Source organism: Saccostrea cucullata, unplaced genomic scaffold, assembly GCF_032062105.1.
Source record: "Saccostrea cucullata isolate Sc308-1 unplaced genomic scaffold, CSIRO_AGI_Scuc_v1 ctg7714, whole genome shotgun sequence".
In the NCBI taxonomy this organism is placed as follows: domain Eukaryota; kingdom Metazoa; phylum Mollusca; class Bivalvia; order Ostreida; family Ostreidae; genus Saccostrea; species Saccostrea cuccullata.
In genome coordinates, this window is record NW_026926305.1 from 9,823 (window position 1) to 15,380 (window position 5,558).

General features: G+C 32.7%; 1 pseudogene; it reads left to right on the plus strand.

Moving 5' to 3' along the window:
- Nucleotides 1–2,303: 2,303 nt before the first annotated feature.
- Nucleotides 2,304–5,257, plus strand: LOC134271338 (uncharacterized; annotated as a pseudogene).
- The last annotated feature ends 301 nt before the right edge of the window (nt 5,258–5,558 follow it).

The window sequence follows — 5,558 nt, forward strand, 5'->3', positions numbered from 1 at the left end:
CCGTGATACTATAAAATCTAGGATCGAAAAGTATACGAAAATCGTAAATCGGCTCTGTTAGAACTTGATCAAGTTCAAGACAAACTGTACGACTGATACCTGGATGTCAAACGCAACAAAGAGTACGTTACATTACAATTACGGAGTAGATTATTTTTTTAACAAAAACACCATGAACCACTTACGATTTTATTTCTTGTGTTTATCTGATAAATTAATTGAACTTAAAAAAATGTTGTAATAAATTTCGTCGGGCACGAAGTTCTCATCATTGTACAACAGAAATGCATTTACGTGTAAACCTCCTATCAGAGCACGTGGTTTTATTTATACAAGTGTTTACAATGTTTAACATTCATCAATTTACTTGTTTATATTCATTTACACTTTTACCGAGTACCCGGGTACTCGATCGGAAAAACGTCCGAGTAACCGAGTATTAAAAATTGACCGATTTGACATCCCTAATATATATATATATATATATATATATATATATATATATATATATATATATATATATATATATATATATATATATATATATATATGATTGCCACCACGACAAAAGGTCCTTATGGTAGCATCCACAAGTCAAGTCACGTCATTCCGTAACGCTATGTGACTCTTACCAAAACAATGCTTTTTCAAACCCCAAGTTTTACTGTTTTTCCGCTCTCAATGATCATGATGATTATTTCAAGAATAAAGATATGAAAAAAATGATTAAACTTTGTTAAATATATTTTATTATATTTATTAACCTCTCTTATAATTATATTTACATCAAATGAAAAATGCGTTTGAATGCAAAACTTACACCTGAAATATAGTAGGTAGTAATTGTCGCGCTTTTTCATTCCGCTGTTTCCAGGACAACAAAGGTGCATGAGACTTTTCTTTTATAAAAACAGACGCTGGAGAAGTTACAGAACAAAATGATACCAAATAACCCATTACAGATGCAAATATTACCATGATAGAAGACTGCATAAAGTAAGTAGTTTTTAGACAAAATTTTCACCCTATTCTAGAACAGGTTGCATATGTGTAACAACATTAGATCGATTCAGAATTTAATCCTCTTCAAATTAATATGCATGGTATCTTAATAAACCCCCGCGCTAAGGAGCGCTTTTAGAATAACCCCACACATGTTTTAAAATTCATTAAAGAAACTGACGCCGTCATCGAAACTGACGAAATCGCTAGCTTGGGTTAGGCCTACTGTGTTTGTTTACAGTATCCATGGATATCTTACGGGGAACAACTCTTCATAGCTTGAATATGGGGTGCCCCATGGGGATTTTTTTTTATTATTAAATTATGCCGTATTAAATTCTTTTAACTGATATTGTCGCCTCTTCAATGATTTTGTATCACGCAAATACAATAATAGAGTGTATTACCAGAAGTTTTTTGACATAGGAATTTAAAAGATAAAATGCTTTAATGATTTTATAAAAAAATATTTTAAAACAGAAAGAAAAAATAATTTAAATCATAAATTCAACAAAAAGGAACATGATAAAAAAAAAAAAAAATGGTACGTGGTTTGATAAATTACACTGACTTATGCACTATTGAAAAAAGAGAGTTAACAGGTAAATTTTAAACATGTTCAAATAAATAATAAATACGCAGTTAAATGAAATATTTAATATTTCAGAGTTCAAGTAGCTTATAATGCCAAGAAAAATTAAGGTACAATGTACTCATGGAAGTGGAACTTTTCAAAAGGAAAAAAAACTCACCATTAATAAATTATGAAAGTTATTTCACCTTTTCTTTCTTGCAAAAAAAAAAATGTTAACAGTGGTTCATTGAATGTATTTTTGGATTCCTAAAAATAATAACTGAAGAATATGAGCAGGAACATGAAAGTCGTCTTAGCACTTTGAAGAAATCCTTAAAATTCTAATGTCATTTTTGTTAATTAGAGAAATAAAGTAAATACTACATACACATCTTATTATAAAAAATATTTTTTAAAAAAAATACATCAATATCCTTTTTTAAAAATTGGAGTATTGAAAAAAATATTGGGAGAGGGCACTTTAGACTGGTCGTTTAAAGTGCACCAAAGAATTTTTTTTTTGGGGGGGGGGGTATGCTGTGGAGGTCTTGGTAAATATAGTTGTTGTAAAAACTTTAAATACGGAAGAAGATACATTTTAAAGTAAAAATTATTTAGTATAGGCATTTGATGTCATTTTTTACATAAATTTACGAAAAGGGTTTTTGATTTATAAATACGCTATCGATGAGATTTAAATAAAAAAAATGGTCTGAATACTCGACTATCCTTCGAATAATGCAATCGAAATTCTGCTAAGAAAAATAAATATTTTGAAATCCCTAAAAATAATGTGAATATTTTTTAGAACTTGGTGGAAAATTTGTCTCATCGCTATTATTATTCAACAAGCTGACCATAAGATGTCCTGCACTACTCCCAGGATTTTAAATTCTGATGTCATTAACTTTAAAAGAGCACATGGCGTATCCGAAACTGCCCAATGGATTGTGTCACATTCTGATAACTTTAATCCGACATCAATTAGAGTGGCTATTAGGCGACTGTGGTCAGAATATGAAAAAATCAGAAAAAACAAATCTAAATCTGAAGGTAGCAGAAAGCTTACAGAGTTCCTAGAAACAGAATTTGCTCCACCTAAAGTATCAAATACAGTGACTCCCAAAATGCCCGAAGCTACATATCTGATCAGTTCTAGCGGTGATGCCTTTTCTACTGCAATGTCCATTTCAAACTCAGTGTTCATGGAAAACCAGAATCTGACTAAGGAGAAAATAGCACTAAAGTCTGAATTGACTGAAACAATATCTCACATGCAGACACTTAACATTAAATCAGAAGATGTAATAAAGCAAAATAGAGTGCTACATGAGAAACTGAAATCATCAAATCAAGCTGTCAAACGCACTAAACGGAGAGAGGACTACTGGAAAACTAAGTGTACAAAATTGGAAACATCAGATGACACATCTAAAGAAGACTACCAAGCACTTCTAAATGAGCTACAAGCTGAAAATGACCAACTCAGAATCACTGTCAATGATCTTCAGCATACCCTTAAGGAAAAGGATGATGAAATCTCCTATCTTGTGGAGCAGCTGCATGATTTGACTGACAACAAAGTCATCAATCTATTTGGCAAGAAAGAGAAAGCATTCACTCCAGAACTTCATTTGTGTGTGTACTCTCTTCTCGAACACAATGTCCCATCAACTAAAATTGGTAAGTTTTTTTTTTTTTTTTTTTTTTTTTTTTTAAATTTTGAGTTGTTTACTTGATGTATTCACCTACATAAAGTAAATGTACATTTTAAATAAACGTTCATATTTTGATTTAGGACCAACCATAGAAACCTGTTTGAAGTTAGCAGGAAAAGAACCTGACCGACTACCATCCCCATCGACAGTTGTTAATATGAATATCCAAAGACTCTGTCTAGCCAAAAAACAACTACAAGAAGAACTGTCAGAAAAAATCAACACCACCTTGCACACTGATGAGACATCGAAGTTTGGCATTAAATATGGTGGGTTTTCTGTTCGTGATGAAGAAGGTAATTATTTTTGCATTAGGACTTCGTGAAATGGCCACAAAATCAGCACAAAACACACTGGACACATTTAAAGAAATTTTACAGGATATTTCTGACAACAACGAGGAAACCCAGAAGAATATTGGAAACAAAGTTATTTGCAATATCCAAAATACGATGAGTGATCGTGCCGCTACAGAATTAAAGTTTAATGAGCTATTAGAAAGTTACAGAGAAGAGCTGCTACCACAGATACGGGAAGATTACCACGCATTGGATGATGTTGAAAAAGAAACAGTTAGCAGACTAAACAATTTCTTCTGCGGTGTTCATGGCCTGGTACATATGGCGAATGCGGCCCAGAAGGGATTATGTGAAGCAGAAAAGGTGAATTTCGATGGAAACCCACCAATTTTTGATGAGAATTTCTCTAAAATTGATGAATCAGGTTGTTTTCGCTTAATAATAAGTGCATGCAAGGCTTTTGCAAGAAGAGGTGATGAAAAGTGTGGGTGTTATGGGACCTTCCGAACATACATGCAGCCATTTCTTACTGAAAACAGAATGATCTCACTTCCTCTGCAACCATTTAAGGGCCACAGATTCAACATTTTATTTCAAAATGCTGCATGCCTATACTTTCTACATCCTCACATGACTGATTTTCTGGAGAAATCAGATATTGAAAATAAAAGACTTCTGAAGTCTGTTCTCTCAGATCTTAAAGTTTCTTTTTATGTTGCCGGACTGAAAGCCCTGGGATTGATTTCAAAGATGATTACAACACCCCTTTGGAATATTCTCGAGAACAAGGATACATCAATTGAAGACATGACACAAAATTATCTCCATCTATCAACTTATTTGGCGGATGTAACTGAAAATCTAGCTGATTTTATAAAGGGAACCTTTCCAGCTTTAACAGGAATAGACTTTAATGGCGACAGAGTTTTTGAATTCCTGACCAAAGAGTCTAATTATGATACTGATGTGGAAATCATTCTACGTGTCCTGTTACCAGCGATCCGGAAAGTAGTACTGCATGTCTATAAAGACCACTTGCCAGATGGTAAATATGAAACTTTTACTGAGGAGCTCTCACTGGCTACCAAGAGTGTGGACAAAATAATTCTTATTCCGAGCGACTGTTCGCGTACATGGATAAAATTTTAAGAGCTAAACCTAATATATCAGCTCTAGCTCTTGAGGCTTATACACTTTTCCTAATGAACAAGACATCCACGTGGATAATAAGAAACAATGAGGATATGGAAGACCTTATTTCGGAAGCTAGAAAATCCGTTTCTACTGAAAGAGATTTATTCTCAAAAAGAAAAGGAGAAATTCAACGACAGAGAGAGGAGAAACAAGAAGAAGAGTTCCGAAAAAGAGCTGAAAAAAAGAGAAGAAAACAAGTGCAACTGGAAAAACAGAGTGATGACATTATTTTCTATGGTTTATGGAAATCAGCCCGCGAGTGTAAATTGAGAATAAAGGAGTATGTACGCACATCAGACAAAGTCAATGCTTTGAAAGCCCAGCTCCGGTACCGTAAAAATGTTTTAAAGCAGAATGTTCTTGAACAAAAACTGTTCTCATTTTCTAGAAAGAGTCATGATGGAAAAAGACAAATATTGACACATAAGGAACTTTTGTCAAATCTATTAAAAGTTCTGAAATCTGTTTAAATTAACCATGAAAATCAAATTACTACATTTTTTTTACATTCATTGCCTCTGTTATTTGATTGTTTTTATATAATCTATTTGATTGTTTTTATATAATCTAAACGCTATTACAGGAAAAGATTAATCTTTTGTATTTCAACTGCTTTTATAACTGTAAAGTGCCGGAGATTACCAGTAGATACCATACGTTTAAAACATGTACTTTTAAACATTATATGCAAGAGTACAGAGAAATTGTCAAAGATTTAAGAATTATGTTTTAAACTTCTATTGCACACACAAAAAAGAATTCAGCTAAAGT